This window comes from Microcaecilia unicolor, chromosome 8, assembly GCF_901765095.1.
Source record: "Microcaecilia unicolor chromosome 8, aMicUni1.1, whole genome shotgun sequence".
NCBI lineage: Eukaryota > Metazoa > Chordata > Amphibia > Gymnophiona > Siphonopidae > Microcaecilia > Microcaecilia unicolor.
In genome coordinates, this window is record NC_044038.1 from 193628107 (window position 1) to 193651067 (window position 22961).

Genomic DNA, 22961 nt, shown 5'->3' on the forward strand with positions numbered 1-22961 from the left:
AAAAAAGCCCAAAACAGTCGCCAGGTGACCCCTTTCTCGGAAGGATCATGGTATAGGTGGGCGCCCAGGGAAAGGGTAGGGCCCGAGCCATGGGAGGTGCTGAGAAAGATAAGGGACCTCGGTGAGCTAGGTGACCCCTCCTTCAGAGGGATCATGGTATTGCCGGGCGCCCAGGGGGTAGGAGGGGGCTGCAGGAGAAGAGGGTCAGGTAGCGCCCGCTGCAGTGAGAGCCCCTCAAGGCCTAGTGAAGGGGAAGGGCCCGGGCCATGAGATGTGCTAAGAGGGGGATGAGGAGCCTAGATGGGGTGATGAGGCCCAGGGATAGAACAGGGATGAGCCTGGAAAAGGGTATGCCCTCTTGGAGGAATTGCTGCTCCTCAGTGGAAAAGGCTTAAAGAGTTGCTGAGGTTGAGCAGCAATTATCTTAAGGGTGGGGGTATGTGAGAAGGAAGAGGCTGTCCTACCCTGGTTAAGCCCCTAGAGGGCGCTGTTCCCCTAAAATGTCCAGGGAGAAGGGCTGGGTGAGTCAGTAAGGGGATGTATAGCAGGAGGTCGCTAGGACCGAGGAGAGTCCTGGAGGAGGAAACAGGTGCAGCAGGTTATGGGCTGGGTCCTGTTTAGCCATTAACCACTTAATACCCCACCTGAGTGGTGAGGGAGAGAGGAGAGCTAGCAGCTAAAGAAGAGAGCTGGTAGCTGAAGCAGGAGGATCCCCATGAGAAGTACTGGCTGAGCCCTTTGGACTGGTGGTGAACTGTGTGCAAAGCAAGGAAGCTGGCTGGGGTAAGGAGGCCCTAGAGTGTCAGGTATAAGACCTGTATGTTACAAGGAAGGACTGTGTGTCCAGATGCTTAAGCTGGAAGATTGAACTGAGTAGGAAGAAATGCTTAAGCTGGAAGAACTGTTTAAGCTTGTAAAAGTGTTTTAAGCTGGAAGAGGTGTGCCCCAGGAAGCGGGAATAAAAGATTTGTATGAGAAATATCTTGTGGGTGAGACCTGACTATGTTTGCCTTTTGAGAAGCAGGTCACCCTGAGCAGAAAGGGGCAATAGACTAATTTGCATAAAATCTGCATACTGAGAACCAGCTCACCCTGAGTGAAAGAGGGACCTGGTATCCTGAGGTGGGAGCTTCATCTTCACAAGAGCCTCATCTTCACAATACGGGACTGACGAACACGAGCCGGTTCAGGCGGGAAGACAGCCGCGCGAGGGCTAGCAAACATCTTTGCTAGTGAAGATTCTGATTGGAGGGGGTGCCGTGGACGTCACCCATGGTTAGCTGATTATTCTACACTGGTTGTTAAAAGTTTATGCCCTCCAGGCTATTTGATTATTTGTTCATCTAGGGAGTCTAGGTGGGGGGGGGGGGGTAGGTTTGGCAATTTTTTAAAGGTGTCTCTGTCTGAATCTACAAATATTTTTTGTTTACTCATTGTTTATCGAGCCCCAGGGACTTGGTCTCTAATTTCTTCTATGTTTATATGAACAGATTCTGGAAGCCAGTTCTAAATTTTCAAAATTAATCATTTTATTTATTTTTGTTACATTTGTACCCCACGCTTTCCCACTCATGGCAGGCTCAATGCGGCTTACATATACAGGTACTTATTTGTACCTGGGGCAATGGAGGATTAAGTGACTTGCCCAGAGTCACAAGGAGCTGCCTGTGCCTGAAGTGGGAATCGAACTTAGGAGATTTTAACTGACAAATACAGAAGAACACAGGTCAAGCAAAGCAAAAAGGCACAGCGAAGGAGACAAAAAGGATGATGACACAAAACTCTAATGGACTCAAAGAGTTCACATCAAAAGTTTATTGCTAAAACCTGGACTCGACATGAGTTGTGTTTCGGCCACTCAGACCTGCCTCAGGAATCCTTAAATAATGCAAAACACATACACAGTATAAAACATTGGCTTGGCAACAAACATTAAAATTAATCTAACATTGTAGGAAAGACAGATTTAAAAAGTTTAAACTAATGATAGCATCTCATAAATAATGTACATCCATAGAATGTGGAAAAATCAAAAAAGTTGTTAATATCTAAGAATGACATTTGCATATACAGAATCGCATCTTGCACATCAATGATATAAACATATTTATACATAGATATCAACATAATGTACATATAAAAAAAAACTATAAAAGAACTAACACAACAATGATATTACCATATGTCATGTAGTTTACCCAGTGGCACTAGCCACTCTTTTATTTCACCACTAATTAGCCGTTGTCTGTACAGATTGCTTTAGTCACATTAGCGTCTCACGAGTTTGTCGTTTGCCGTTGTTTGTGCGAGATTACCGTGGTGTGTGGTTATTTCCCCCCTTTTTTGCCTCCCTCATTAGTCATCTGGTGTTCTTGTATGCTTTCTTGCATTTGTTTCCCTTCCGTTTTGATAGATATACAATTCTGAGGAACCGTTTTGCTTCCAGAAATTGCCACATATATATAAATTACAGGTACCTAATTATACCTTTCAGATATATGTACCACAACTGACTAGTTACAGTTTTAAAAGACTTGAGATTTGTATTAAATATATTCTCCGAGGACAAGCAGGCTGCTTGTTCTCACTGATGGGTGACGTCCACGGCAGCCCCTCCAATCGGAATCTTCACTAGCAAAAGCCTTTGCTAGCCCTCGCGCGCCGATGCGCACCGCGCATGCGTGGCCGTCTTCCCGCCCGAACCGGCTCGTGCCGGCCAGTCTTCTTTTGTCCGCGCTCGGTACGGTCGTGTTTCGCCGTTCGCGCCCCTAAAAGTTGACCTCGCGCGTCGTTTTTCGACTTGTTCTCTAAAAAAAAAAAAAAAAGAAGAAAGGGTGTCGGGAGGAGTCCTCTTGGTTTTCTCCCTCCCCGTACTTCGAGTTTTTTGCCCCGGTAAGTTTTCTTTCATCGTCGGGGTAGGCCCTATTTAGGCCTCGGTCGAAGTTTTTCTTCTCCCTATTTTTGTGGTGCCATTTTCGCCATTTCGAGTTTTGATCTCGCCGGCGCGATTTTTCCGCCCATGACATCGAAGTCTTCCAGCGGCTTCAAGAAGTGCACCCAGTGCGCCCGGGTAATCTCGCTCACTGACAGGCACGCGTCGTGTCTGGGGGCTGGGCACCGCCCTCAGGCCTGTACTCTGTGTTCCCTTTTACAAAAGTGGACTCAGGTAGCGAGGTTAGCCCAGTGGAACATTTTGTTCTCGGGCTCTTTGTCGGCATCGGCACCGGGAGTATCGACTGCATCGACGTCGTCAGCGCCTGGACCTTCATCCTCTCCCCCGATTGCATCGAGTGCATCGAGGCATCGGCCCTCTGCATCGGGGCATCATCGGAAGGCTGCGTCGGTGTCGGTGGCATCGAGACCTCCTCGTCTGCTGATGTCGTCGGATGGTGGTGCTTCGTCTGGAGTGCAGGTGAGGGCTGTCCATTCCCCTGCTGGTGGCGGTGAGCCTTCGGGTGGGTCTCCCCCTACCCTGAGGGCTCCTGCGGTACAGCCCCCCCAAGACCGACCCTCTTCGGCCTCGGCCCCGAGGAAGAGACGGCTGGATTCTACGCCCTCCTCGTCGGTGCCGGGAAGTTCCGGTGACGTGCTTCGCTCCAAAAAATCGAAGAAGCATCGTCACCGGTCCCCTTCCCGTGTCGGCACCGAGAGCTCTGGGTCGCCGAGGGAGTCGGCACCCAGTAAGCATCGGCACCGAGAGGACCGCTCGCCCTCTGTTCAAGAGGTGTCGATGCGCTCCCCTTTGGACAGCCCGGAACAGCCTCCACGCCCGGAACAGGTTCTGACATCGACTCCTGCATCGGCTTCCATGTCTTTTTCTACAGCCGCTCTGCACGAGAGCCTCCGGGCCGTTCTCCCAGAGATCCTGGGGAGCTGTTGCGCCCTTCCCCTCCGGTACCGGGGGTGCTTGCGCCACCGGTACCGTCGAGCGAGGCGCCGGCTGGCCCCGTGCCCGGGGTGAGGTCTCCGACATCGGTGCCGCTTGCGGTACCGACTGCGGTAGCCTCCCAGGAAGGCTCCCCGACTACGTTGGCAGAGGGAGCTTCGCCGGTGCGGGCGAGGGAGTCTACCTCTCAACGCTTCCACCGTGGCCGTGGTTCCACGGAGTCGAGTCAGGCATGGCTGCAGACACAGGTCCGTGAACTTGTGTCTGACACCGATGGTGAGGCCTCGTGGGAAGACGAAGGAGACATCAGATATTTCTCTGACGAGGAGTCTGAGGGTCTTCCTTCCGATCCCACTCCCTCTCCTGAAAGGCAGCTTTCTCCTCCTGAGAGCCTGTCTTTCGCTTCCTTTGTCCGGGAGATGTCTACGGCCATCCCCTTCCCGGTGGTTGTGGAGGACGAGCCCAGGGCTGAAATGTTTGAGCTCCTGGACTATCCTTCTCCACCTAAGGAAGCGTCCACAGTACCCATGCACCATGTCCTCAAAAAGACATTGCTGGCGAACTGGACCAAGCCTTTAACTAATCCCCACATTCCCAAGAAGATCGAGTCCCAGTACCGGATCCATGGGGACCCAGAGCTGATGCGCACCCAGTTGCCTCATGACTCTGGAGTTGTGGATTTGGCCCTAAAGAAGGCCAAGAGTTCTAGAGAACATGCTTCGGCGCCCCCGGGCAAGGACTCTAGAACCTTGGACTCCTTTGGGAGGAAGGCCTACCATTCTTCTATGCTCGTGGCCAAGATCCAGTCCTACCAGCTCTACACGAGCATACACATGCGGAACAATGTGCGGCAGTTGGCGGGCTTGGTGGACAAGCTCCCCCCTGAGCAAGCCAGGCCTTTTCAGGAGGTGGTCAGGCAGCTGAAGGCGTGCAGGAAATTCCTGGCCAGAGGAGTGTATGACACCTTTGATGTTGCGTCCAGGGCCGCTGCTCAAGGTGTGGTGATGCGCAGACTCTCATGGCTGCGTGCCTCCGACCTGGAGAATAGACTCCAGCAGCGGATTGCAGACTCGCCTTGCCGTGCGGATAATATTTTTGGAGAAAAGGTCGAACAGGTGGTAGAGCAGCTCCACCAGCGGGACACCGCATTCGACAAGTTCTCCCGCCGGCAGCCTTCAGCCTCTACCTCTACAGGTAGAAGATTTTTCGGGGGAAGGAAGACTGTTCCCTACTCTTCTGGCAAGCGTAGGTACAATCCTCCTTCTCGACAGCCTGCGGCCCAGGCTAAGCCCCAGCGCGCTCGCTCTCATCAGCAGCGTGCGACTCAGCAAGGCCCCGCTGCTCCCCAGCAAAAGCAAGGGGCGGGCTTTTGACTGGCTCCAGCAGAGCATAGCCGACATCCAAGTGTCAGTGCCCGGCGACCTACCAGTCGGAGGGAGGTTGAAAGCTTTTCACCAAAGGTGGCCTCTCATTACCTCCGATCAGTGGGTTCTCCAAATAGTCTGGCAAGGATACACTCTCAATTTGGCCTCAAAACCTCCAAATTGTCCTCCGGGAGCTCAGTCTTACAGCTTCCAGCACAAGCAGGTACTTGCAGAGGAACTCTCCGCCCTTCTCAGCGCCAATGCGGTCGAGCCCGTGCCATCCGGGCAAGAAGGGCTGGGATTCTATTCCAGGTACTTCCTTGTGGAAAAGAAAACAGGGGGGATGCGTCCCATCCTAGACCTAAAGGCCCTGAACAAATATCTGGTCAAAGAAAAGTTCAGGATGCTTTCCCTGGGCACCCTTCTCCCCATGATTCAGGAAAACGATTGGCTATGCTCTCTGGACTTGAAGGACGCCTACACGCACATCCCGATACTGCCAGCTCACAGACAGTATCTGCGATTTCAGCTGGGCACACGTCACTTCCAGTACTGTGTGCTACACTTTGGGCTCGCCTCTGCGCCCAGAGTGTTCACCAAGTGCTTGGCTGTAGTAGCAACGGCACTTCGCAGACTGGGGGTACACGTGTTCCCGTATCTCGACGATTGGCTGGTGAAGAACACATCCGAGGCAGGAGCCCTGCAGTCCATGCAGATGACTATTCGCCTCCTGGAGCTACTGGGTTTTGTGATAAATTACCCAAAGTCCCATCTTCTTCCAGTGCAGAAACTCGAATTCATAGGAGCTCTGCTGGATTCTCGGACGGCTCGCGCCTATCTCCCAGAGGTGAGAGCCAACAACTTGTTGTCCCTCGTCTCGCGGGTGCGAGCGTCCCAGCAGATCACAGCTCGGCAGATGTTGAGATTGCTAGGCCACATGGCCTCCACAGTTCATGTGACTCCCATGGCCCGCCTTCACATGAGATCTGCTCAATGGACCCTAGCTTCCCAGTGGTTTCAGGCTGCTGGGGATCTAGAGGACGTGATCCACCTGTCCACGAGTTTTCTCGAATCCCTGTATTGGTGGACAATTTGGTCCAATTTGACTCTGGGACGTCCTTTCCAAATTCCTCAGCCACAAAAAGTGCTGACCACGGATGCATCTCTCCTGGGATGGGGAGCTCATGTCGATGGGCTTCACACCCAAGGAAGCTGGTCCCTCCAGGAACGCGATCTGCAGATCAATCTTCTGGAGTTACGAGCGATCTGGAACGCTCTGAAGGCTTTCAGAGATCGGCTGTCACACCAAATTATCCAAATTCAGACAGACAACCAGGTTGCCATGTACTACGTCAACAAGCAGGGGGGCACCGGATCTCGCCCCCTGTGTCAGGAAGCCGTCAGCATGTGGCTTTGGGCTCGCCGTCACAGCATGGTGCTCCAAGCCACATATCTGGCAGGCGTAAACAACAGTCTGGCCGACAGGTTGAGCAGGATTATACAACCTCACGAGTGGTCGCTCAATTCCCGTGTAGTGCGACAGATCTTCCAGGTGTGGGGCACCCCCTTGGTAGATCTCTTCGCATCTCAAGCCAACCACAAAGTCCCTCAGTTCTGTTCCAGGCTTCAGGCCCACGGCAGACTGGCATCGGATGCCTTCCTCCTGGACTGGGGGGAGGGTCTGCTGTATGCTTATCCTCCCATACCTCTGGTGGGGAAGACTTTGTTGAAACTCAAGCAAGACCGAGGCACCATGATTCTGATTGCTCCTTTTTGGCCGCTTCAGATCTGGTTCCCTCTTCTTCTGGAGTTGTCCTCCGAAGAACCGTGGAGATTGGAGTGTTTTCCGACCCTCATCACGCAGGACGAAGGGGCGCTTCTGCATCCCAACCTCCGGTCCCTGGCTCTCACGGCCTGGATGTTGAGAGCGTAGACTTTGCCTCTTTGGGTCTGTCAGAGGGTGTCTCCCGCATCTTGCTTGCTTCCAGGAAAGATTCCACTAAGAGGAGTTACTTCTTTTTATGGAGGAGGTTTGCCGTCTGGTGTGACAGCAAGGCCCTAGATCCTCGCTCTTGTCCTACACAGACCCTGCTTGAATACCTTCTGCACTTGTCTGAGTCCGGTCTCAAGACCAACTCTGTAAGGGTTCACCTTAGTGCGATCAGTGCATACCATTACCGTGTGGAAGGTAAGCCGATCTCAGGACAGCCTTTAGTTGTTCGCTTCATGAGAGGTTTGCTTTTGTCAAAGCCCCCTGTCAAGCCTCCTACAGTGTCATGGGATCTCAATGTCGTTCTCACCCAGCTGATGAAACCTCCTTTTGAGCCACTGAATTCCTGCCATCTGAAGTACTTGACCTGGAAGGTCATTTTCTTGGTGGCAGTTACTTCAGCTCGTAGAGTCAGTGAGCTGCAGGCCCTGGTAGCCCAGGCCCCTTACACCAAATTTCATCATAACAGAGTAGTCCTCCGCACTCACCCTAAGTTCTTGCCAAAGGTTGTGTCGGAGTTCCATCTGAACCAGTCAATTGTCTTGCCAACATTCTTTCCCCGTCCTCATTCCTGCCCTGCTGAACGTCAGCTGCACACATTGGACTGCAAGAAAGCATTGGCCTTCTATCTGGAGCGGACACAGCCCAACAGACAGTCCGCCCAATTGTTTGTTTCTTTTGATCCCAACAGGAGGGGAGTGGCTGTAGGAAAACGCACCATATCCAATTGGCTAGCAGATTGCATTTCCTTCACTTACACCCAGGCTGGGCTGGCTCTTGAGGGTCATGTCACGGCTCATAATGTTAGAGCCATGGCAGCGTCGGTAGCCCACTTGAAGTCAGCCACTATTGAAGAGATTTGCAAAGCTGCGACGTGGTCATCTGTCCACACATTCACATCTCATTACTGCCTGCAGCAGGATACCCGACGCGACAGTCGGTTCGGGCAGTCAGTGCTTCAGAATCTGTTCGGGGTTTAGAATCCAACTCCACCCCCCTAGGCCCATGTTTGTTCTGTTCCAGGCTGCACTCTCAGTTAGTTGGTAAATTTTTTAGGTCAATCTCAGTTATGTCCTCGCTGTTGCGAGGTCCAATTGACCATGGTTGTTGTTTTGAGTGAGCCTGGGGGCTAGGGATACCCCATCAGTGAGAACAAGCAGCCTGCTTGTCCTCGGAGAAAGCGAATGCTACATACCTGTAGAAGGTATTCTCCGAGGACAGCAGGCTGATTGTTCTCACAAACCCGCCCGCCTCCCCTTTGGAGTTGTGTCTTCCCTTCTCTTTGTCTTGCTACATATGAGACTGGCCGGCACGAGCCGGTTCGGGCGGGAAGACGGCCGCGCATGCGCATCGGCGCGCGAGGGCTAGCAAAGGCTTTTGCTAGTGAAGATTCCGATTGGAGGGGCTGCCGTGGACGTCACCCATCAGTGAGAACAATCAGCCTGCTGTCCTCGGAGAATACCTTCTACAGGTATGTAGCATTCGCTTTTTTGTAGACCGTACCACAACTAATTAGTTACAGTTTTAAAAGATTTGAGATTTGTATTAAATATATTTTTTAGGCCATTACATACCATACTCCTTTCCATACACTGTTACCTATAGGCCACAGTTTTAGTTCTTTTATATTTTATTTATATACGTACATCACGAAGATATATATGCATGCCCTAACCTCTTTAGCCTTTCCTCATACAATAGGAGTTCCATCCCCTTTATCATTTTAGTCAGTCTTCTTTGAACCTTTTCTAATTCCGCTATATCTTTTTTGAGATACGGTGACTAGAACTGAACGCAGTACTCAAGGTGCGGACGCACCATGGAGCGATATAAAGGCATTATAGTATTTGCAGTCTTATTCACCATCCCTTTCCTAATATTTCCTAGCATCCTGTTTGCTTTTTGGCTGCTGCCACCGCACGGCGAGCAAAAGATTTCAGCGTATTATCTACAATGACACCCAGATCTTTTTCTTGAGCGCCGACCCCCAAGTTGGTCCATAGCATCAGGTAACTATGGTTCAGATTATTCTTTCCAATATGCATCACCTTTCATTTGTCCACATTAAATTTCATCTGCCATTTGGATGCCCAGTTTTCCAATTTCCTAAGGTCTTCCTGCAATATTTCAGTCCGCACGTGTTTTAACATAGTAACATAGTAGATGACGGCAGAAAAAGACCTGCACGGTCCATCCAGTCTGCCCAACAAGATAAACTCATATGTGCTACTTTTTGTGTATACCTTACCTTGATTTGTACCTGTCCTTTTCAGGGCACAGTCCGTATAAGTCTGCCCAGCACTATCCCTGTCTTCCAACCACCAGCCTCGCCTCCCACCACCGGTTCTGGCACAGACCGTATAAGTCTGCCCAGCACCATCCCCACCTCCCAACCACCAGTTCCGCCTCCCACCACCAGCTCTGGCACAGACCGTATAAGTCTGCCCAGCACCATCCCCGCCTCCCGCCACCGGCTCTGCCACCCAATCTCGGCTAAGTTCCTTAGGATCCATTCCTTCTGAACAGGATTCCTTTATGTTTATCCCATGCATGTTTGAATTCCGTTACCGTTTTCATTTCCACCACCTCCCGTGGGAGGGCATTCCAAGCATCCACTACTCTCTCTGTGAAAAAATACTTCCTGACATTTTTCTTGAGTCTGCCCCCCTTCAATCTCATTTCATGTCCTCTCGTTCTACCGCCTTCGCATCTTCGGAAAAGGTTCGTTTGCAGATTAATACCTTTCAAATATTTGAACGTCTGTATCATATCACCCCTGTTTCTCCTTTCTTCCAGAGTATACATGTTCAGGTCAGCAAGTCTCTCCTCATACGTCTTGTAACGCAAATCCCGTACCATTCTCGTAGCTTTTCTTTGCACCGCTTCAATTCTTTTTACATTCTTAGCAAGATATGGCCTCCAACACTGAACACAATACTCCAGGTGGGGCCTCACCAACGATTTATATAGGGGCATCAACACCCCCTTTCTTCTGCTGGTCACACCTCTCTCTATACAGCCTAACAACCTTCTAGCTACGGCCACCGCCTTGTCACACTGTTTCATCGCCTTCAAATCCTCAGATATTATCACCCCAAGATCCCTCTCCCCATCCGTACTTATCAGACTCTCCCCGCCTAACACATACGTCTCCCGTGGATTTCTATTCCCTAAGTGCATCACTTTGCATTTCTTCGCATTGAATTTTAATTGCCAAACCTTAGACCATTCTTCTAGCTTCCGTAGGTCCTTTTTCATGTTTTCCACTCCCTCCGGGGTGTCCACTCTGTTACAGATCTTAGTATCATCCGCAAATAGGCAAACTTTACCTTCTAACCCTTCGGCAATGTCACTCACAAATATATTGAACAGAATCAGCCCCAGCACCGATCCTTGAGGCACTCCACTACTCACCTTTCCCTCCTCCGAGCGAATTCCATTCACCACCACCCTCTGGCGTCTGTCCATCAACCAGTTCCTAATCCAGTTCACAACCTTGAATAGTTTTGTATCATCTGCAAATTTGATCACCTCACTCATCGTTCTGATTTCCATATCTTTAATAAATATGTTAAATATTACCGGTCTCCGTACAGATCCCTGCGACACGCCACTCTCCATTGAGAGAAATGACCATTTAACCCTACCCTCTCTTTTCTGTCCAATACCCAATTCCTAATCCACACTAGACCTTGCCTCCTATCCCATGACTCTTTAATTTTTTCAGGAGTCTCTCATGAGGAACGTTATCAAAAGCTTCCTGAAAATCTAGGGGCCCTTTTACTAAGCCGCGCAGGCGTCTACGAACGCCCAATGCGCACCAAATTGGAGTTACCGGCCGGTTACCGCATGGCCCTTGAGGTAATTTCAATTTTGGCACGCGTCTGAAAAATATATTGATGCGCGTAAACCATTACCACCCGGTTACCGCGTGAAACCTTACCGCTAGGTCAGTGGCTTGCGGTAAGGTCTCAGACCTAAAATGGACGCATGGCTATTTCCATTTTGCCATTTTCGGCAAAAATTTTAAAAAGGCATTTTTTGTAGGTGTGCTAAAAAATAATTCTGCATGTACCCAAAACATGCGTCTACACTACCACAGGCAATTTTTCAGCGCACCTTAGTTAATACTGCTCTTTAATTTGTCAATTTGACGCAGTAAGTCTTCCTTTCAATTCCTCTGCATCATCACTCTTGAAAACCATTTTCGTAAAGACAGAAGCAAAGAATTCATTCAGTTTCTCCGCTATGACCTTGTCCTCCCTAAGTGCCCCTTTTGCTCCTTCGTGATCTAACGGTCCCACGGATTCCCTGCAGGCTTTCTGCATCTGATGTACCTGAAAAAGTTGCTACTGTTAGTTTTATCCTCTGCGGCAAGTTTCTCTTCATATTCTCTTTTAGCCTTCTTGATTAATGCTTTGCATCGGACTTGCCAGTGCTTATGTTGCTTCTTATTTTCTTCATTTGGGTCCTTTTTCCATTCTTTGAAGGACAATCTTTTGGCTGTAATGGCCTCTTTTACTTCACCTTTTAACCATGCAGGCTTACATTTTCTCTTCTCTCCACCTTTGCAAATACATGGAATGCATCTGGACTGGGCTTCCAAGATGGTATTTTTGAATAACGTCCTTGCCTGATTTAGTGTCCTAACCTTTGCAGCCGATCCTTTTAGTTTCTTTTTAATCATTTTGCTCATTTTATTATAGTCACCCTTCAAAAATTAAATGCAGCTACAGTAGATTTCCTTTGCGGGTTCTTCCCAGATAGTAGCTCAAACTTGATCATGTTATGATCACTGTTTGCCAGGGGACCCAACACTGCCACCTCTTGCACTGTGCCCTGTATGCCACCAAGGACCAGATCCAAAATGGCTCCCCCTCTTGTCGGTTCCTGGACCGGCTGCTCCAAGAAGCAGTCGTTTATCACATCTAGAAATTTTAACTCCCTGGCACTCCCTGATGTAACATTTATCCAGTCAATATCGGGGTAATTGAAATCATCCATTATTATAGCATTGCCCAATTTGCCAGCTTTCCTAATCTCTGTAAACATTTCTTCATCCGTCTGTTTGTTCTGTCCCAGCGGACGGTAGTATAGCTCTACAAGAATACTCCTTCCCTTCACACATGGAATTTCTAACCATAATGATTCCACGCTGCTATCTGTGTCATGTGGAATATTTATTTTATTTGACTTAATTCCCTCTTTAACATATAGCGCAATCCTAATATATCATTAATCTGCTTCAGCAGCATATCTCCTTCCTACTATTCCATGGCACTTTCCCTGATAATAAAGGTTCTATTAACCTAACACCAATACCAAAAAACAATTCAGTCACCATAAGTGATGTAACAAACTACAGACCAGTAGCCAGGGCCACCGAAAGACTAGGCCGGGCCTGGGGCAAGGCCACCCCGCCTCCGCCCCGTCGCTCCCCCCGCCGCTGAAGTCCGCGGTCTCACCTGCCTGCCTCCATGGCTCCAGGCCCCCTGTATTCAAGGTGGCAGTCGCAGATCGCCTCTCTTCTGGCCTTCCCTCCCTGTGTCCCACCCTCGTCTGATGTAACTTCCGGTTTCCGCGAGGGCGGGACACAGGGAGGGAAGGCCCAAAGGGAGGTGATCTGTGACTACCGCCTCGAATGCAGGGGGCCCGGAGCCGTGGAGGCAGGTAGGTGAGACCGGGGACTGCAGCGCCGGTGGCCTGACCCCGGCGCCGGGTTCCCCTTGGAGTGCCGAGCCCGGGGAATTTTGTCCCCCCTGCCCCCCTCCTCTCAGCGGCCTTGCCAGTAACCTTCAATTCCTTTAATGATAAAGGTGATGGAAGGAATAGCAGCAACACAAACTATGGACTACCTTTCACATTTCTCCCTACTACACAAATTGCAATCAGGTTTCAGACCATGCTATAGCACCGAGACTGTCCTTACTACCCTAGTATCAAATCTCAGAAAATAAATTAGCATAGGGTCTAAGATCTTAATAATGCAGTTTGATATGTCTAGCGCGTTCGATGTAGTAGATCATAATATCCTACTAAACATACTAGACATACAGATTGTTTGCTGGCAGAGCTACCTTCAAATTTTAAAATGAAATGAACCCACTACTTATCAGCCAGCCACCTTTTAAAAGACAGGGCCACACTAGAACACTTTTACAAAGTCTGCCTTGAGTGGACACGGATCCAGGAGGCTGTTGTCACTACTGATGTCAGTGGAGATGGGACCAAATCCCTTTATCGCTGCAACCTGTAGCCAGAGATGGGTTTGCTCAAGAGGGGCAATCCAAAGGGGATCACCACTCTAAGAGTTACTTTGTGAGATACATATTAAGCTGTTGCGGTAAGGTTATGTTTAAATCATCTTTATTAAACTGATGCCAACATTTACAAATATGACTTGTAGGAATAAACAAGGTCTCAACATCCAAAACAGGTAAGCATTTTTTTTAATTATTCCTATCCCAAAACATCAATAAAGCCCCCCTCCTCCCTCCCCCCCCCCCCCACACTTATGCCCAACCACCCCTCCTCCCTCCCTCCCTTAGCTATCATGCACGATATTAAACATCACTGCAAGGAACATATCAGTCTAAAAGAGTTATAATTATGGCTGATTCAACAACTGGCTTCTTGCCTTAGGGTGCAGGGTACCCCAGAAATGCTCCCAGATACGCTGAAAGGATTCGCCTTCTCTGGAAGTAATGTCCTTGATGTCAAAGTGTTCCAATTTAAGTAAGTCAATCATGTGTGCACCACATTGCAAGAGTTGGACCACTAGAATTGTCTACAGCAAAATATAACTTTTTTTCCAGCTAAAATTGCTTGGTGCAAAAAGTGTTTAAATCCTACCAGGGCAGGTGCCTGGTATTGAAATACGTTAAACAACATTAACGGATTCTGTATCACTCATTGACTCCACAGTCCATATATGCTCTGCAAAATCTGCGACCAAAATTTATTAATAAATGAACACGTCCAAAACATATGCCTTACATTTGCAGAGTTCTGATTACACCTTAGGCAGTTCCCTGTAGTGCCAAATGATGCTCGGTATGCTTTGAGTGGTGAGATGTATAGCCTCAGTGCAAATTTGTACTGTAGTTCCCAATATCGAGCAAAAGAAGAGTGTCTCTATATAAATTTTGAAACTGTTCTGCTGTTACTTCCTCTGCCAATTCCTTAGTCCACTCCTGGGCGAACTGACTGTAATCCAAATCCTCTGGAATTCAACAGGTATGATAGCGTAAAAGTACCACTGTTCGTGCTCCCAAGGTCAGAGCTGTATTCAAAGTGTCCTGTACATCCAACCTAATGTTTGAACATAATGTCGTAGTTGCAGATATGCAAAAAGGTCTGTAAGTGGCCATTTATGTTCTTGTCGTAGCTCTGGAAACGGTTTCAATTTACCTTCCTCATCTAGTAATTGAAACAAGTATTTTATTCCTGATTGTCTCCATCTAGCAAACACCGGAGATGTGGTGCCTGCAAGAAAATCTTGGTTATGAAATAGTGCTAAATAAGGTGTGGCTGCAGCGGAGAAATGGTGACGCCTACACAGCCATCGCAAGGTTGCTCTTGCTGAAAGTAAAAGTGGATCATGATGCAATGCAGAATCTGTCTTTCCTGGTATTGTGTGCAATAGCCAGCTAATGTGCGCCCTGGGAGACATATGAAATTCCAAGTGTACATTAGAGAATGTGTCCATCTGTGTGAACCAACCATTTATGTGTCTCATAGAGCAGGCTGTTGACAAGTATTGTATACTTAGCAATCCCATACCTCCACGAGCCCTCGGCTTTTGCAAGATTGCAATGGATAGCCTAGGTCGTTTCCCCCTCCATATAAAACCCTGGATTCCTCTATTCAATAATTGTTCTTCCCGCTTTTTTAGATACAGCGGTAACATTTGGAACAAATAAAGCCAGCGGGGTCTAACATCATATTAAACCAAGATATACGGCCCAATATGGAAAGTGGGCACCCCATCCAAAGCAGCAGTATTCGCTTAGTCTCATTTAACAAAGGTAGCACATTCTTTTCATATAGCTGTGATAAATCCCGTGTGATCTTAACTCCTAAATACTTAATTTGGTGAAAGGCCCAATGAAAAGGAAAATTCCCTTTCCATTCCGCCCTGATGGAATCGGCTGAAGGAAGTGCCACTGATTTAGTCAAATATAGGTGGAAGTATGACAATGCACCATATTGCCCAATCGCTCGCATTACCATTGGTAAAGAGTTTCGTGGTTCTTTTAAAATTAAAAGATCATCCGCATATGCTAATATTTTGATTGAGTGGTCATTCACTTCTGCTCCATGTATCTTTTTCTACATTCGTATCGTACATAGGAGAGGTTCCAACGAGAGGAGAAACAGCAATGGAGACGGGACATCCTTGATGGGTGCCTCTACCTATGGGGAATTCCTCTGTCTTTATACCATTTACCAGAATTGTCGCCCTAGGAGATGAGTATAATGTCATAATCGCCTGCACATACCATCCCTGCAAGCCTACCCAGTGTAAGATCTGAAATAAGAAAGGCCACCATACCTAATCAAACGCGCATTCCGTGTCTAAGCTGGCAATTAAATATGGAGTTCCCATATCTCATCCCTGAAGCAGTGTTTGAATTAATTTACGCACATTGAGCACTGATTGACGGCCTCGTACAAAGCCAACTTGCTCTTTTTGTATTATTTGAGGTATTAAGGGTGCTAATCAATCTGCCAAGATCCTTGACAAAAGTTTCACAGCTACATTAATCAACGATATTGGCTGATAAGACTCTGGTCGCATAGGTTCCCGCCCAGATTTAGGTATCAAACTTATAAGTGCAGTATTAGCATATAGTGGGAAGTTATTCCTCTCGATCACTGCCTCGTAAAAATCTATTAATGGTCCCACCAGCTGGGCCTGTAACATTTTGTTAAACTCACTTGAAAATCCATCTGCTCCAGGTGCTGAATAAAGTTTTAATGCCCAAATGGCTTTCTGCAATTCCTGCGCTGACTGTGGTGAGTTAAGAGATTCCACTGCCTCAGGGGGGGAGTCTAGGCATCCCTGCGTTACACAGATATTTCTATATTGCCTCTTTAGGCGGTATATCCGCTCCTTCCTCTGCATATAGAGTATTAAAATGCTGCCTAAATATTTCTGCTATTGCCTCCTGTTGTTTAGTAATTACACCATTCCTGTCACGTAAAACTGGAATAAAATGTGATTTTCTGCTCCTTTTCATTATACTGATTAGTATTCGCCCTGTTCTCTCTCCATACTTATGAAATTTATATTTGCGATATAGGAAGGATCTTGTTATTTGTTCATGCAACAGACTGTTAAGTGCTACCTTCGTCGCTGTGAGGGTTTCATATGCGGCAGCTGTGGGTTGACGAATATAACACTGTTTTAGCAAGATGGATATGGAAACTCACTTAGTGCTTGAGGTCCCACTCACAGTAATGATACTTATCACATCACACAAGCTATTTAAATAAGAGAGTAGTAGTTGTTGCATATGTTAGCTTACAGAACTCTATAACCAGACAACCCAAGATATCTACATACATTACTTATCACCTTCCCGTCCATCTATTTTCTTGGAGACAAAGTCCTTTGCAGCTTCCACCATGTCAAAGGTGCGCCAGTGGCCATGCCTGGGTAGATAAGCATAAAATTAACACCTTTCTCATGGAGATGACGACATAGTGGTGTAAATTTCTTCCTTCGTTCCTGTAGAGAAGCAGAATAGTCCTGAAAAATTCTTACTGGATGTCCATCATATTGAACCTTACCACCTTTCAATCTATATCCATTTAGAATTTCAACTTTATGAGTGTAATTATGGACTTTCAATATTACTGCACATGGCGTCTGGCGGCCATCTTGTTGGTGGCCCATGTGATGAGTGCGCTCCAGGCACAGCGATCCATTCTGGTCTGACACTGCAAATTCTGAGGTAAGCCACTGTTCCAACACGGATGCCAGTGCATTCTCACTGACCGACACAGGGAAACCGATAATCCTCAAGTTCGCCTACGTGACCGATTCTCCAAGGTCGTCTACCTTCTCAGTGAGTTTCTGTACTGTGTTTTTGCAGTTTTTCCGCTACCTCCACTGCCTGGGGGAGAGGCATCTTCTAGCACTGATACACGTTGCTCTAACTCTTCCGTTCTTTTACCTGCGTCCGCCAAAATACTTTCAAAATTAGCCAGTTGCTCTGAAAGATGATTTAACTTGGGCTCTATCGCTTTTTCCACCGCAGCAGTCAGTTGCAGTAGCTGCTCGGCGGAGAAGGACTGGCTGCTATGCGGCGCTGGGCCCTCCATCTTTTCCACCGCTGCTCGAGGTCTCTCTTGCTCTCTTTTTGTTTCTTTTGCTAACCATGTCTTCCGTCAATGTCGTTATATATTTATCCATTAAGAAAGGTCTAGCATAATCATTCAGACGTTTGCTCGTGATATTGACTTAACGTAAGGTTATTATGGGAGCGGGAACTTCAGAGAGAATGCAAGCACGTCTCACTCAATGCATCACGTGGTCTCCGCAGTAAGATTATTATTTTTTTTTTTTGTTAAGCAATGGTGGTTGGCATAATGGGGGTAGTTCTATAAGGAGAAAGACAACATTTAGGTGCTGTGAATGTGCATATGTGACCAGGATACTGTCCACATATGTACATAAATACACATTTTTCCTGTCTTTCCCAAATAACTTTAATCATCACCTTTTCTCCAAGGACAAGCAGGCATAATATTCTCACATGTGAGGGTGATGTCATCCACGGAGACCGGTGCGGACACTAACATACTGCACTGTCACTTTAAAACTTTAAGGCAGTGTTCCCACTGCGCTTGTGTGGGTGCCTTCTCACCCGATGCTCAAGCTTAGGACCAGCAGTCTAGCATGTCTGCGGAACAGAGGGATTGGATTTCTAATTTCTCCTTATCACGTCAAACTTTCCCTTTTTGGTGCCTTCCCTTTTTTGGGATATTTTTCCTCATAATTCTTTGTTTTCTTTATTACTTTTGTTCTATGTATTGATTTTTCAAATTATTTTTAATTTTTTCTTTTTTTTTCGGCCTTTGGGGCCCTCTGAGCCTTTTTTTTGGTTGAGAAGCATTGACCATTTTCAGGTACAGAACTACTCAAGCTTCCCAGACCACTGAGCCTTTTGATTTTTCAAATGCTAATTTTCTCTCCATGTCATTGAGGGTGCAGAGTGGCTTCAAAAGTGTCCTTGATACAATAGGACCATTTCAGGCACAGACCCCCATAATTGGTGTGTTAGGTCTGGAGCACCAGGACATACAGTGTGGCTTTGTTTGCACATGCAAGCATGGATATGTAAAGCCCGTAGAATCCAGAAAGAAAAACGTTTTGGTTCTGCATCAGCATTGAGTGTGGCAGAAGATTCGACACTTAACGCAGAACCTGCATCGGCTTCATCGGGTGCACCAACGCAACATAGGACTCAATACCATGACCACATAAGGACTATGTTCTCTTTGTCAGTGCCACATGCATTGAGGGACCTGCAGCGTAAAAAAAACCTAAGAAACACCGCCATTGTTCTCCTTCCAGGCACTTGCTAATGCCTCCCCTGCATCAATGCACAGGAAGCATCCATGCTGCAGTGACTGCTCTCCTCCTCTCCCCTCTTTGAGGTATTCCAGAACTTCTACACCTGCACAGGCTAGAACTCAGGCTGTGTCCACACCGCTTTCTCAACCAGTACTGATGCCTACTCTACAGGAGGAAACCCGGGCTATGCTCAAAGAGGGCTACTTCATATGCAGTCTATTCGGGCTTACAAGGTACTCATGCCAGCCTCAGCCCACCCTGGAGAGACAGCCATGGGAGAGGTCCCGCACACCAGCTCGGCATAAACTGTCAGGAGCACCACAAACCTGACCAATGCGTGTGTCTACATCAGCAGAGGAACTTTCTCCAGAATCAGAGATTCATCTGCCTCAACACATTCTGAAGCAGAGCCGATGCTCTAGTTGACACTCTCTTTCCATGAACAGTACTTTGAAGAGTAAGACCTCTCCTGGGAGACAGAACAGGACCCACAGGACCTCTCAGCTGAAGAGTCCTATAGCATTCCATCTGATCCTTCTCTGCCACTTGAGAGACATAAACTCCATAAAGTATATCCTTTCCTGGTTTTGTTCGTGAGGTGACCCAAGCCATACCTTTCAAGTTGGAGACAGAGAACCTTGTTACTACTACTACTTAACATTTCTAGAGCGCTACTAGGGTTACACAGCGCTGTACAGAGCAACAAAGAAGGACAGTCCCTGCTCAAAGGAGCTTACAATCTAAAGGACGAAATGTCAAGTTGGGGTAAGTCTAGATTTCCTGAGTAGAGGTATAGTGGTTAGGTGCCGAAGGCGACATTGAAGAGGTGGGCTTTGAACAAGGATTTGAAGATGGGCAGGGAGGGGGCCTGGCGTATGGGCTCAGGGAGTTTATTCCACGCATGGGGTGAGGCGAGGCAGAAAGGGCGGAGCCTGGAGTTGGCGGTGGTGGAGAAGGGTACTGAGAGGAGGGATTTGTCCTGAGAGCGGAGGTTAGGGTAGGAATGTAAGGGGAGATGAGGGTAGAGAGGTAAGGAGGGGCTGCAGATGAGTGCATTTGTAGGTTAGTAGGAGAAGCTTGAACTGTATGCGGTATCTGATCGGAAGCCAGTGAAGTGACTTGAGGAGAGGGGTGATATGAGTATATTGGTCCAGGCGGAAGATAAGACATGCAGCAGAGTTCTGAACGGACTGAAGGGGGCATAGATGGCTAAGTGGGAGGCCAGTGAGGAGTAGGTTGCAGTAGTCAAGACGAGAGGTAATGAGAGAGTGGATGAGAGTTCGGGTGGTGTGCTCAGAGAGGAAAGGGCGACTTTTGCTAATGTGTAGAGGAAGAAGCGACAGGTTTTGGCTATCTGCTGGATATGCGCAGAGAAGGAGAGGGAGGAGTCGAAGATGACTCAGAGGTTGCGGGCAGATGAGACGGGGAGGATGAGGGTGTTATCAACTGAGATAGAGAGTGGAGGGAGAGGAGAAGTGGGTTTGAGTGGAAAGACAATAAGCTCGGTCTTGGCCATGTTCAGTTTCAGGTGGCGGTTGGATATCCAGGCAGCAATGTCAGATAAGCAGGCCGATACTTTAGCCTGGGTCTCCGCAGTGATGTTTGGTGTGGAGAGATAAAGCTGGGTATCATCAGCATAGAGATGATATTGGAAACCATGAGATGAGATCAGGGAGCCCAGGGAAGAGGTGTAGATTGAAAAAAGAAGGAGTCCAAGGACAGATCCCTGAGGAACTCCAACAGAGAGCGGGATGGGGGGATTACTTTGAAGATTAAGACCTCTCCTGGGAGACAGAACAGGACCCACAGGACCTCTCAGCTGAGGAGTCTCATAGCATTCCATCTGATCCTTCTCTGCCACTTGAGAGACATAAACTCCATAAAGTATATCCTTTCCTGGTTTTGTTCGTGAGGTGACCCAAGCCATACCTTTCAAGTTGGAGACAGAGAACCTTGTTCAGAACTCTTTGAGGTTATAGATTATGATTCTGCTCCTAAAGAAGAAATCACAGTTCTATTTCATACAATTATGAAGAATACTCTGATCAAAAACTGGACGACTCCACTGACAGTTCAAGTTGCTCCAAAGTACAGGATAGAGAATGCACTGGGTTTGAAAAATGCAGTTACCGCGTCAGTTGTGGAATCTGTTTTGAAACATACTCGCAATGCAAGATCTCATGCTTCTGCTTCTCCAGGTAGAGAAGCTAGAATATTAGTCTCTTTTGGCAGAAGAACATTTCAGACCTCGATGCTAACCAGTCACATATTAGATTATCAACTTGATTCCACTATTTACTTTAAGTGTGTAATATAGAGTACTCTGTCCTTTGCAGATTTCTTTCCTCCTGAAAAGGCTGATGAGTTCCTCAAGCTTTACAGGAAACTTCTAGATTGTCGTATTTCTCCGAGGACAAGCAGGCTGCTTGCTCTCACGACTGGGTGACTGCCACAGCAGCCCCTCAGAACGGAATTCTTCCTAGCAACAAAAGTTTGCTAGAGCCTTCGGGTGAGCGCACCGCGCATGCGCGGCCATTTTCCCACTCGTCGTGCGAGAGTCCCATTTAGTCTTTTTCTTTCCGCGGTAGGGAGTGGCTATTTTTTGGTCTCTCTCTGTGCCCCTGTGAAAGAGCCTTCATTTTTTCTCGAGTTTTCCGCCTTTTTTTCTTCATTTCTTTCTTTTTTACTCTTTTTGAGCTGTTTTCCAAAAAAAAAAGTATCCCTTATATTTTAGGTTGTGTCCCTTCTTAAGATTCTTTCGTTGCCGCCCGCGATCCTTTCTCATTTTTGTGCCCTTCTTTTTTGGCACCATCGAGAGCTTTGACTTTGCCGCCGCTATTTTTCCGTCCATGACATCAAGGATTCCCAGCGGCTTCAAGAAGTGCGGTCAGTGCAGCTGGGCAATCTCAGGTACTGATCCCCACGCGTGGTGTATCCAGTGCCTTGGGCCCGACCATTGCCCAGACACATGTAAGTTGTGTCTTAGCCTTAAAAAGTGGACACAGGCACCGAGACAAGCTCAGCGGGACCGTCTGTTTGGAGCTTTGCCCGGCACTTCAGCGTCAACGTCGACAGCGATACCGAGGTCGGCGGCATCGATGTCGGCACTGGAGATGGCATTGACATCAGAAGCACAGGTAATGGCTGTCCGGAGACCACCACACGCTGGGAGCAGTGAGCCATCGAATGGGTCTCCACCTGTCTCGACGGCTCATGCTGTACAGGCCCGTCGGGACCAACCTCTTTTGGACCCAACCCTGAGGGGCGTGTGGATTCCACGTCCTCCTCTTCGGTACCGAGGAGTATCGATGCCATGCCTCGAGCGAAGGCTAAGAAGCATCGCCATCGGTCTCCTTCCAGACACGGTACCGGGAGCTCCAAGGCGTTGAAGGGTTCGGCACCCAAGAAGCATTGATGCCGGGAGGACCGCTCGCCCTCCATTCAAGAGGTGTTGGTGCTTCAGTCATTGGACAGCCTGGTACCGCCTCCTCGCCCTCTGCAGATTCTGCTTCCGACTCCTGCACCGGTCCCACAGCCTTTCCCAGCAGACACTCTGGACGAGCACCTCCGAGCCATCCTTCCAGGCCTTCTGGAAGGGCTGCTGCATCAGTCTGTACCAGTACCGGGGGTGCTTGCACCCTCGGTACCGTTGATGGAAGCGCTGACTGGCTCTCCGCCCGTGGTGAGGTCTCCGATGCCACCCAGGTCGACTCCCTGTTGACGTCGATGGAGGGAGCTTCATTGCCATCAGCATGGGAGTTGACCTCTCGACATCGTCATAGAGAATGTGGTTCCTTGGAGTCAAGATGGGCCCGGTTTTGGACTGCAGTTCGAGAACTTTTGTCCGACACCGAGGAGGATGCCTCGTGGGGAGAAGAAGAAGATCCCAGATATTTCTCGTCTGAGGAGTCTTGAGATCTTCCCTCTGATCCCACTCCTTCACCAGAAAGAAAGCTTTCTCCCCTGGAGAGTCTTTCTTTCTCTTCATTTGTCTGGGAAATGTCTGTGGCTGTTCCCTTCCCTGCGGTCACTGAGGATGAGCCCAGGACTGAGATGCTCAAGGTCCTTCACTATCCTTCGCCACCTAAGGAGTCGTCCACTGCTCCTTTGCATAATGTCCTTAAGGAGACATTGCTT

General features: G+C 48.3%; 1 long non-coding RNA gene across 1 annotated transcript; it reads right to left on the bottom strand.

Moving 5' to 3' along the window:
- Positions 1-714: 714 nt before the first annotated feature.
- LOC115475472 lies at positions 715-21272 on the bottom strand. The gene is made up of 3 exons (XR_003943037.1): positions 21261-21272; positions 6454-6462; positions 715-850 (listed from the first exon to the last, which is right to left on the bottom strand). It is a non-coding gene; the product is annotated as an uncharacterized LOC115475472 (long non-coding RNA).
- Between the last annotated feature and the right edge of the window lie 1689 nt (positions 21273-22961).